The sequence below is a fragment of the Mustela nigripes genome, chromosome 9 (genome assembly GCF_022355385.1).
Source record: "Mustela nigripes isolate SB6536 chromosome 9, MUSNIG.SB6536, whole genome shotgun sequence".
Lineage (NCBI taxonomy): Eukaryota > Metazoa > Chordata > Mammalia > Carnivora > Mustelidae > Mustela > Mustela nigripes.
This window is the reverse complement of record NC_081565.1, coordinates 45,837,670-45,849,891: the sequence shown is the minus strand read 5'-3', so window position 1 is coordinate 45,849,891 and position 12,222 is coordinate 45,837,670. Positions and strand designations below refer to the sequence as shown.

General features: G+C 40.5%; 1 long non-coding RNA gene across 1 annotated transcript in view; it reads right to left on the bottom strand.

Moving 5' to 3' along the window:
- Positions 1-1,279: 1,279 nt before the first annotated feature.
- The window catches only part of LOC132025110 (uncharacterized), a 63,402-nt gene continuing 52,459 nt past the window's right edge, over positions 1,280-12,222 (bottom strand). The window contains exon 4 of the long non-coding RNA XR_009406420.1: positions 1,280-1,573. This is a non-coding gene — a long non-coding RNA (uncharacterized LOC132025110). The remainder of the gene's footprint in view (positions 1,574-12,222) is intronic.

The window sequence follows — 12,222 nt, the reverse complement described above, 5'->3', positions numbered from 1 at the left end:
AGATTATAAAAACTTTATGACAATGAATAATATGATAATGCCTGGCACCAGAATTCTTTTTTTGTGAGGAAACTATCTTTGCTTAAGAAAAATACCAACTTCCAAAGAAGTAGGGCCTCAAAGGTATTCAAGAGAATTAATGTGCTTAAGATGAGACAATTAGAAAGGTTTGCGTTTTTTGTGATTTTGTTGTTGTTGTTGTTTTTGTTTTTTTACCTGGTGAGTGAAAAGAAAGAAAGAAGACAGAAGAAGGGAAAGGAGTGTGGGGGGTAGAGATGTAAACAGGTTGAAGGGAAAGGTCCAGAGAGCAACGAACATCTAGCCTCAAATTGGCCTTGTCCAGGTCCCCTTCCTAAAACACAGGGCACCCCTAGGCTCACCCTTCTAACCCTTCTCCCAAGACACCACACAGACACTATCAGGAGTGCTTCCAGGTTCACCTATGGAGCAGCTATTGTGACTTGAGGGTCCAAACTTAAAAGATAAGATGTATTTGTTGATAAAATGCAGAACAGTTGGGCTCTAAGACCCTCCTTTCCTGTTAGTGATGCCTAAAGTTTCTCAAAAAGGAAAGAGCACACGTTTTATATTAATTCAAGTAGTAAAGGCTGAAAATTCCAATGAATTTCGAGCCACAATCCTTCAATAAGTGCTGTTGTTTGGTATGAAAGGAAGTGCAAGGGGCCGTGGAGTGCTAAGAAGAGAGGCAGGGTCTCTGCACAGGGTCTCTGATACGCAGTATCAGGGAGGAGTCTGGTCATAGAAGTGACTGGTGATTCCACAATGTGTCGAAATTTGTCCCTCCCTACACCCAGGCAAGGCAGAAAGCAGCCACCAGACAAATAAAACAAATAGGTAAATATTTAGAATGTTGGGTGGTGATAGGTGTGAAGGAGTTAAGGAGGCTGATTTCTATATATTTTTTAAAGATTTTATTTATTTGAGAGAGAGTGAGCATGAGTAGGGAGAGAGGGATAAGCAGGCTTCCTGCCTGACAAGGAGCCTGATGCGACACTTGATCCCAGGACCCAGGGATCATGACCTCAGCTCAAGGCAGATGCTTAACCAACTGAGCCACCCAGGTGCCCCTGATTTCTATTCTTTTAAAGAACTGTATGAGATACTGTCATAAAAGGGCTTAGAAAAGTACAAGGCAAAGGCTGAAAACTCTATACCATTTAAAGAGTTGCATTTTTCTGATGTTTTTGATTTTACTCAAAGCAAGTTTTGCTGTGTCATATGCCTCTCACAAACTACCTGTGTAAGTGACTCACACTGCAAATCCATAGACAGCGTTGTCCTTCCTCTGGGCAGATGGTGCATGCTCACCAGCGAGGGGCAGCAAATGGGACCTCACGTGCACTCAATGACCCCCATCCTCTCCAGTGATCCCCTGACGGTGGCAAAGTATAGAGGAAGCGTGGCAGAATGGCTGACTTCCACCAATGTTTCAGCCACTCCTGTGGCATTTCACGCTCTTAGTAAGCAGTGCAGTTCCAAAAAGCTTTACCCCTGCGAAAGCATCATTTAGTTGCAGAATCCGTGCCAATTGATTTCATCTTCTTTAGGCTCCCTGGAAAGAAATGATAAATGCTATCAGCAGAAAATCAGTTGTGGGAGCACTGGGCTTATCATGTATACCTTCCAACCCACTCAAACCTCTTCCCAAGCTATTTGCTGGCTCAAGTCCATCCCCTTACTTCAGAATTCACCAAGATTCCTGTTCAATGACTTTCTTTGGCCAATCGAAGTGAACAAAAGTGACACGTATCATTTCCCAGGGAATGCATCTAAGAGCTGTATTTACTTGTTCTCTTCCCTGCTGTTGCAAACCCCAAATGTCATGGGGAGATGGAGGCATCCTAATGCTGAAGTCTCTATCAGCTTGAGCTTCTAAATAACTACACTGATACTATTTATCTTTAGACATGGAGTATAAGCAAAAAATGTTTTCAGAAACTAGATTTTAGGGCTGCTTGTTACCATAGCACGATGTATTTTATCTGGAGTAAAGCCACAATAAATCTCATTTTCAGCACCTAGTAGTTTCCCTCCCCTGCCCCACCCCGGCCTGGAAAAATAGTACGAGGGCATCTGTTGTCTAATGAGAAATTAAGACATTTTTAAACGATGAAGGGATTTACGCTGATATGAAAGAGCTGAAGTGCACGGTAACTACCCCAGGACCCCGATTACTAAAGAAGATCCCTTCGAAGTGCTACACATAATGCCTCCACATAAACTTGAATTTATTTCAAGTTTCTCCAAAAAGTGGGACACTAACCTAACAGTTCAATTAAAAAAAAAAAAATAGTCATAACACTAGAGGCCCTCTGAGTAGGGGAGAAGAAAAGGAGAGCAGAACAGTATTACTGCTGCATCCTGTGTGACTTCGGCAGTTCCTAAAGTGACTGTGGAAGCAACAGCGGAGACCGGGGCACACAGAAGGTCTGATACCCACAGCAAGACGAAGAGCAGTGGTTCTCACGTGCACAGAAGTGACATCTTTATGAAATGAGCAGCAGGAAGGTGTCAGCTGTTAACACCTTCTACGGCCAGAGTAGAGATTAACCCCAGAGCCCACAGAATAATTTTATTTCCCCAGGAAGACCTGATGGAACTGTGCCAGGTCTGCACATGGGATACTGCATGGGAGGAAGGAGAAAGGGGCCTCATGTCCCTGACACTCCAGCAGGGAGGCTCAGGCCCAAGATGGGATTTTATCGTCCTGCGATTGCTACCCACATTCTTGACAGTCCTCCCCTAGACTGGTCTGAGAAATTACGAATTCATGCAAAAATGGATAAATGTTTATAGAACCATCCAGAAGGATCTGGAATCTGTTGCAGTAACCAGGCACAAACGTTGAAATAAAACAACGTATTCACTGGATCTTGATGAAACAATGGATACACTGGGTCTCTAAACCTTAACCTTTTATGAGAACTATTTGGAAGCCAAACCCATTTTACCCCAAATGGGAGAGATTGACAGCCATAAAATAACATAAAGATTGAAGCCACGAGATGCTACACCAAAAACACATACTTTTAAGGACATCTTTATTTATATTTTCACAGTATTTTCTCTGAAGTTTATATAATAGCACATGGAGATTTTCATCCAAATACCAACCACACACTACCGACAGCTTTAGACTTCTCAACCCCCTCAGCATGTAAGTTGCTCCAGGGTGGAAATGGGTGCAATGTCTAGAACAGTCATTCCAGGAATTGTCTCTGAGCTATGGCTCCCATCACAGCTCACAGGCAGCAGCCTGAATCTGCTTCACTTTCATCAGAAAAGATAGATGGAATGGAGCCCACTTAGTTCATGGCTGCCAGCCCTCTTCGTCTCCCTCCCACAGACACGCATACAGGAAACCTGGCAGCTTCCTTCTCCCTTCCTGTCATTCTCACTAGGCTAAGGAGCAGGCAGATGCAGGAGGGAGGGGGAAAGCAGAGGCGGCTAGAGCACTTGCCACATTCAGACTTGCCACTACAGGGCCCCCCAGTGCCTGGCGTTCCTCGGGATCTCTTGGCGGGTTCAAGACCGAGAAATAGGGCTAAGTACCCAAGCAAAATGTCCCAGCGGAAAGGAAGGCCCCCAAAACCCAGGGCCTTATTTGAAGCAAGAAATAAATGAGAGGACTTTGCCCTGATTAAATTCTATTACCTTTGAAAAAAGAGAATTGGGAGGTAGGCAACATTTTCTACCAGCCACAGAAAATCTGCCAGAAGGAGTTCTGAGATGATCAAGGAAGAGTTAGACAAAGAGGGATAAAAGCAAAGGAAACAATAAGTTTAACACTGATGGGCTTTCCCAGTGTCCCCGGTGGGAGGAATCCCATGGTGGGGACATGACACATGCCCAGGCAGGCAGTTTTAATTGGCAAGACAACAGACAAACTTGGGATCATGGTCTACTTCCCTTGCTAATAAATGTCCCAAGTGCTCCCAGCACAAACTGTCAGAACAAATCTAGCTTTCCTCTGACTTTTGCAGATAGGAGGTAACACTCAACTCAACCAAACAAATTGTAAGGCTGCTGTATCAACGTAACCTCTCCTTGCCCAACGATAAAAAATGTCAGGAAAAATCTAGAGCAGGATCCTCAGCCACTAACGCACACTCTAAACAGAGTGAGGGACACAGTCCTTTGGTGAAGTGACAGAAGGCAGGCTAGATGAGCAGTTCAAAGTTCTCACCTAGAGCTACAGAGCTGCCTTCTTTAATTTATTCACTCACATGTTTCTTACATGGGTGTGCTATGTTTGATATAATGGCTAACAAGACAAATATGCTTCGTACATGCAGAGTGTACAGAATGGCAGGGGAAAGAGACAATATAATAGTAATACATCATCATTATAAAATAATGTGACACATACTAGGAAACACACCATCACCCAGTGCAGCCTAAACCCATGAAGATATAGCAGCCTGATTCAAAACAGACAAAAAGTGGAAACAACTCAAGTATCCATCAACTGATGAATCAAGGAAAAAAAGTGTGGTATATCCATACAAGGGAATATTATTTAGTCATGAAAAGGAATGGAATGTGGATATAGTCTACCACATGGATGAACTTTGAAAACATTATGCTAAATAAAAGAAGTCAAACACAAAAAGCCACTCAATCTAGATAAATGCCCATAATAGGCAAATCCCATAGAGACAGAAAGCAAATCAAGGACAGCCAGGGGCTGGAGGATGGGGGGGTGGCTGGGTTGTAGAATGAACGGCTCGTGGGTCCCAGATTTCTTTTTGGGGACAATAAAAATGTTCTCAAATTAGGTAACAGTATTAACTGCACAACCTTACAAAGATAATAAAAACCACCAAATTAGACACTTTAACAGGGTAAGTTTTATGGTATGTGAACTATATATCAATTTTTTAAATAGTTAAAGGAGAAAAATCCTTCAGTGGAGAAAGATGAGCCTGACCTGCATAGAATTAGTGTTCCTTGTGAGAGTGCAAAGACATAGGAGGAACAGCATTGGTTTCAACATAAAACATGCTATCACTTAGCCTTACATGCCCACTGTTTCCTAACATAAAAATCTGGATTCCTTCAATGACATGAAGTTTAGAAATAACACATAAATCATCTATTGTAGATCCTCAAAAAAACTGCTGAAGAATATTACAGAATTTACACTAGAGAGGTTCCCAGCGAGGATGAGATTTCCCTAATCCTCGAGGCCAGCAAATCACCTCCCTGGTGTCCAGGGGCATAATGACCATCAAGGCAAAATGAAAAGAACTGTGGTAGCAGAAGAAAGTGCATGGAACTTGTCAGTCAAGGTACTGCTTCTTCCCTATCACATGGCAGTACGGAAAGGTCATTCCCCCCCTAATTTATGACTATCTATCTCTGGGACTCCTAACTTGAATACCACTGTGATTTAAGGTCTTCCATCTTTCCTTCGGCATTTTGGAGAATCTATGCTTTGGCCAATTCATTAAAAAGCAGAACTACAAGAACTTAATACAAGACACTGATGAGTTTCAATAAAGCCCTCAGATGTATTTTAATTGATTCATCAATAGATTTTGCTTAAAAGTATAAAACATGTAATTAGGAAAAGGATGTTTTATACTTTACCAGTTAGAGTTTCCTAAATTTTGTATTACAGGTGAAAAACCAAGCTCAGGTAATAATTTCATCTGGAAAGCAGACATATTCATCACAGAGCAGAGTGCAATTCTAGACATACAGTGGGAGCATAGTAAATGTTTGTTGCAATGGGAAAGCATTACCTAACAGACTAGCACCTGATCAAGAGACTGAAATACATGTATATGAACAGTTCTTCTCCTCTAAGGAAGAGATGGCTGAAGTCCCTTACAATCTGACCTTTGCCTCTCTCTAACACCATCTCCTCCATCCCTCCATCATACACTAGTCTGCAATCACACTAAACATGCCCTACACACATGAGTATATAGTCACAATAATATCTGGAGTTCTCTAAATATATCATGCCCTTTCCTGCTTCTATGCTTCTGATGCTATTATTCCTTTGCTTGCATCTCGCCTTTCTCTGTGTCTCTACCTCATCAAATATGACATGTTACTTGGTACCAGTATAATCTAATTCAGTAAGTCTCCCTGACTGCTCCCTAGTCTTGCCCCTCAGTGTGGATAAGGGGCCCCTCATATATCCTTATCTGAAAATCTGTCACATCATGTTAAAGACAATTGTCTGCTCACTTGTCTGCCATCCTAAATGGTGAATTCCTAGATGGTGGAGCCACGGCTTTCATTCTCCTAATACAGTATTAGTCATTGGATAAAATGTTAACTGAATGCATGAATAAGTGAATGGATGAATAAATGAATTCATACTTTAGTCATAATTGAATTCAGCATGCAACAATTTTAGTACCAACTTCAGAAATTTCCTTAAAATTTTAAAACTTAAAGTCAAATAATTACATTGATGAGAAACACCATTAACTTCATTTAAATAAAACTCAGCACCATTATCACATGTAATTTATAACAAAGCTAATCCAACTCATACTTAATGAGATGAATAATTATTACAGTGTTGTAAGTTCATTGGGCATAAAAGTCAGACAGTTAACATAAACAAATGTAAGTAATACTACTTTTATTTAAGCCAAGCAAACCATTCTTCAGACCCACTGAGGGAAAAGAGAAAAGGCTGAGCAAAGAAGGAAGGTACTCTGCCTGACTCCTTAATCAAGAGCTGAAGTTTTTCAGAGGCGAGTACATCTAATATCCTGCACTCTCAGGAGCAGGAGAGTGTGACAGGAGCAGTGTCACAAAATGTCCTCCTTATCCATTTGCTGGTTCACTCATTAACCCTATCACTTGCCCCAAAAAATAATGGGAAGAAGTTGGTCATTGTTTTAACTGTCTCTCACCAATCAATCTCTGCAATGGACTTCCTTTTGGAAGCCCAAATCTGGGTGCCAAATGCCCACACCTGGGTGGCATTCAATGGTTGAAGAAAGGACAGGCAAGTCCATTGCAGCATCAAGAATTGGAAAGGTACCTGGATACGTTAACTTTCCCAGAGGTAGATTAAACTCTTGGTTAGAGAATTCTAGAGGAACTAAGCCTTGAAATCCTGCACTAAAAGAAAACCTTATCTAACTGCCCAAGTAAGACACCTAGGAATCATGAGAGAAACCAACACATCATTTTGCTCTGTCCTGGTTCTCCCCTCTTTCCCTTCCAGATAAAGATTGCAATTGTATGGTGGCTTCAGTTCTATGCATCCCCAAAGTCAGTTTTTGCCATGGAGAATCTGTAGAACAGCATCCATGCCGATATGATCAATTTTACACTCCGAGTACCAGCTCCCTTGGGAGGAGTAAAAAGTCATACTGGATGACAGCACCCATGGATCAAATAAGAGAAGAGGGTGGAAGTCAGAGCAAAAGAATGGCTCATAGAGCTCCTAGAAGGCACCAGAGAGCTTTAAAGGTTGGGAGAGAAGCAGATTAGGGAGAGAGAAAATAAAAAGAAAACTGGACATTCTCTTTCTGCATTTAAATTTAATAAATAGAAGGTGCCAACCCACAATTTTGTAGATAGATGGTCCCTACAGAATTCTATGTGTACATACCTACTACTTGGGGGAAAAAAAGTACTTCAAAAGCATACTGGTCATCAAAATGAACAAAACCAACACTTTATTCTCTGTTTAGTAATACTTATACTACATATATTTCAAAGCAGATACAGAGAACTCATTTTTTTCATACTTCAAGTTGATTTTAATTTCAAGGTTCCTTGTTGAAATACAAGTTTAATAATTATGGTGTGAGGTGAATAAAATTTTTTTCAGTACCTTCATTGTAATTTTTTGCATTCTTTGTATTAGCATGAGACAATCGTTCTATTTCGTTAATTTAAATTATTTTTAAATTGGCTTTATGCAAACTTGGTATTTGGGATATAATTTGGACTCCCACACATCTTAATTCATTTGGGATCCAATTAAATTATTTTGATATTCCAAAATGCTTAGCTCCCACTCACTCACTTTTCCCACTCCAACAGAGTTAATCATTATATCTACTATGTAGGAGAGGAAGTCACATCAATTAAATAAGGTGCTGATAAGTGTAGTCAGATGAATCTGTTCTGTTCCCAACTGATATTCCACGTTGCATGACTTTGGACTCATGACATCAACCTATCTGTGTGTGTGTTCTTAGCTGATAAATGACTCATATCTGTAGTTTTATTACTCCCTTGGGTCAAAAGGAAGACACGTGATACAGATCTTATTAGACTGGAAACTCCTTGAAGATCACACTAATTCTTCAACACTGTGAACACCAGTGCATCCTCCCCTGTTCATTTCACCTAGTCCAATACTCTAGGGGGCAGAAGAGAGTTGATTAATTTTTTGGCTTAATTGGTTTGCTTTCTAAGGCAAGTTAAGGTAAAGCGCTATAAAGAGAACGATTGAGTATATATACCACATCTTCTTGATCCATTCATCTGTTGATGGACATCTAGGTTCTTTCCATAGTTTGGCTATTGTGGACATTGCTGCTATAAACATTCGGGTGCATGTGCCCCTTTGGATCACTACATTTGTATCTTTAGGGTAAATACCCAATAGTGCAATTGCTGGGTCATAGGGCAGTTCTATTTTCACAATGGAATACTATGCAGCCACCAAAAGAAATGAAATCTTGCCATTTGCAACAACGTGGATGGAACTAGAGTGTATCATGCTTAGCGAAATAAGTCAAGCAGAGAAAGACAACTATCATATGATCTCCCTGATATGAGGAAGTGGTGATACAACATGGAGGCTTAAGTGGGTAGAAGAAGAATAAATGAAACAAGATGGGATTGGGAGGGAGACAAACCATAAGTGACTCTTAATCTCACAAAACAAACTGAGGGTTGCCGGGGGCAGGGGGTTTGGGAGAAGGGGGTAGGATTATGGACATTGGGGAGGGTATGTGATTTGGTGAGTGCTGTGAAGTGTGTAAACCTGGTGATTCACAGACCTGTACCCCTGGGGATAAAAATATATGTTTATCAAAAATAAAAAATTAAAAAAAAAAAAAAAAAAGAACGATTGATACAAGTCAGTCTAACCCAGTACACTTCTGAAGGAAACTGTGCCCAACCAGGCACATATAACCCTGACTATGAGAGCAGAAATGACAAGAAGTTCACTGAACAACAGAGTTCACTGACACATTGCTTACGAGGGGCTCCTGGAAGATAATATGCTAGATTCTACCTTCTCCTGTTGGAACTTCCCTATTCACACATGTATATTAAAAGTTCCAAGAAATCTTACATTAAAAAAAGTCATACTAACATTCTCTTATGCATTTTCCAAATTTAATGGACCAAAAAAACTTTCTACAAGGAATAATAAATGACATCTTAAGAAACAAACTTTGGGAACCCTTATTATAAAACATATAGTTAAAGACTGACTATTCTGGGGCACCAGGGTGGCTCATCAGTTAGGCGTTCCACTTTTCATTTTGGCTCAGGTCATGATATCAGGCTCTGAGCTCAGCAGGGAGTCTGCTTCAGGATTCTCTTTCTCTCTCTCTGCTCCTCCCCTGCTCCTCCTCTGTCTCCCTCTAAAATAAATAAATAAATAAATCTTTAAAAAAAAAAAAAAAAAGACTGACTATACTACTAAAACTTTGGTTCTCTTCTGCTAGCTTGGGAGGAATAATGTAAATTTTACATGTTATTTCTCTCCCCAAAAAAGCATTTTACTCTGCAAAAGTATTAAAACCTCTTTAAACTGCAATGAGGGGGGAGCACCTGGATGGTTCAGTGGGTTAAGAGTCTGCCTTCGGCTCAGGTCACGATCACAGGGTCCCGGGATTAAGCCCTGTATCAGGCTCTCTGCTCAGCGGGGAGCCTGCCTGTAGCTTTCCTTCTGCTCTCTCTCTCTCTCTCTCTCTCTGTCAAATAAATAAAATCTTAAAAAGATAATAAAAAAAAAGTTAAAATAAATTACAATAGGGGGAGGGGACTAAAAATCACTAAAACCCCACTTCGTAGGAAAAGAATCACACTAAATAATAGTCTGTGAACACAGCCACATATGTTGTGTATGTAAATTTTTAATCTGACAAAGGACAGCAACTATCCATCAAAAATCTATAGCAAATATAGTATAAGGGTAAACCACTGAAGCATTTGTTTTAAAATCAGGGATAAGACATCCCCTGCTGTTATAGATACAGTTAGAAACTGTACTGTAAGGAAAGAAAAAGATATAAAAGAAAATTTAGTAGACAAGAGACAAAACTCATTGCTGAGAAATGATGACTGTCTTTATAAATATCAGTTAAACTGCTGATATATTTTAAAAATTAGATAACTAAGAAAAGAGACAGTATCAAAATCAGTATCCAAAAACCAAAGTAGGTACACACTGATTAAATAACAAAATATAGTAGGAAAGAAACCCATTCATATAAAAATAAAAATCATAAAATATTTGGGAATAAAAAATTAGAAATATTTACATCATAATGAAAAAGGTAAGATGTTATTAAATGACATAAACAAAAAAAACCTTGAGGAGTGCCTGGGTGGCTCATTCGGTTAAGCCTCTGCCTTCGTTCGGCCTGGGTCAGGATCCCAGAGTTCTGGGATCAAGCCCTGCATTGGGCTCCCTGCTGAGGGAGGAAGCCTTCTTCTACCTCTCCCACTCCCCCTGCTTGTATTCCCTCTCTGTCTCCCTCTCATTGTCAAATAAATAAATAAAATCTTTTAAATAAGTAAAAAATAAAAATAAAATAAAACTTGAATATTGAAATATGTCACATTCCTGGGTAGGAAGACTCAACAGTGTCTAGCTGTCAAATTTGTACAAATTAATCTTTAAATTCATGCAAATTAAATCATATCTCAATAAGATCTTTCAGGGATAATTTCACATGTCTATTCTAAAATTCATATGGAAAATAAAATTTGTAAAAATAGTCAAAAAATTTAAAAAGAGAGAGGAGGAGCAAGATGGTGGAGGAGTAGGACACATAATTTCATCTGGTCCCAGGAATTCAGCTAGATAGTTATCAAACCATTCTAAACACCTACAAACGCCACAGGAGATAGAAGAGCAGCAATTCTAGGAACAGAAAGTGACCACTTTCTAGAAAGTGGGACATGTGGAGAAGTGAATCTGAGGCAAAAAATGGGACGATAGACCTGGGGGGAGGAGCCGGCTCCTGGCAAGCAGTGGAGCAGCAGAGCACAAAATCAGAACTTTTAGAAGTTTGCGCCACTGAGGGACATCGCTCCACAGGCTAAACAGGGATGTAGCGCTTGTGGGGACAGGTCTCAGGGACTCTGGGGTCACAGAAAGACCGGTGCTGCCTGAGTGTGGCAGAGCGCGCAGGTATCAGAGCAGAGAAGCCAGCTGCAAAGACGGAGCTGAGGAGTTGGCTCTGGTTACCTTAAACTGTGATCCGTGGCACAGTTGGACTACCACTCTTCAAGCATGGACACAATGGCATATTCAGAGAGACACCCTCCTCCCTCCTCCAGGAAGAGCGGCGCTGAAGTGTGCTGAAGGAATCTGCTGGGTTTGGAAATGTCAAACACTGCTGTGCACCAGAGACAAAAACACTTGGTCACAGGCCGGGTGAGCTCGGAGTGTGGCTGAAGACCAGGGATGTGGGAGGGACTGACTGCATATCCCTGAGGGCCCATTGAAGAGGGGGCCCCTGAATCTCTGCTCCTATGGGCTGGAGATAGGGAAGCAGCCATCTTCATTTCCCTCCTCCAAAGCTACAGGGAAAGCCTTCAGGGAACAAAAGCTTCTGAAAGCAAAACCAAGCAGATTGCTCAGCAGGCCCCTGGCAAGGGTGGTGCAATTCTGCTTCAGGCAAAAACACTTAACAAACACTACAACAGGTCCCTCCCCCATAAGATCAAAAAGAACATCCAGCCAAGACCAAGTTTACCAGTCAAAGAGAACTGTAAAAGGTAAGAGCAACAGGAATAGAGCACATAGAATTCATGGCTTTTTTCTCATCATTCTTTAGTCTTTCAAAGCTGAATATTTAAATTTTATTTTTTCTTATTCTATTTTTTAAATTTTTTCCTCTTTCTTATTTTTTTTTATTTTATTTATTTTTTTAAATTTTTTATTTTTTATAAACATATATTTTTATCCCCAGGGGTACAGGTCTGTGAATCGCCAGGTTTACACACTTCACAGCACTCACCAAA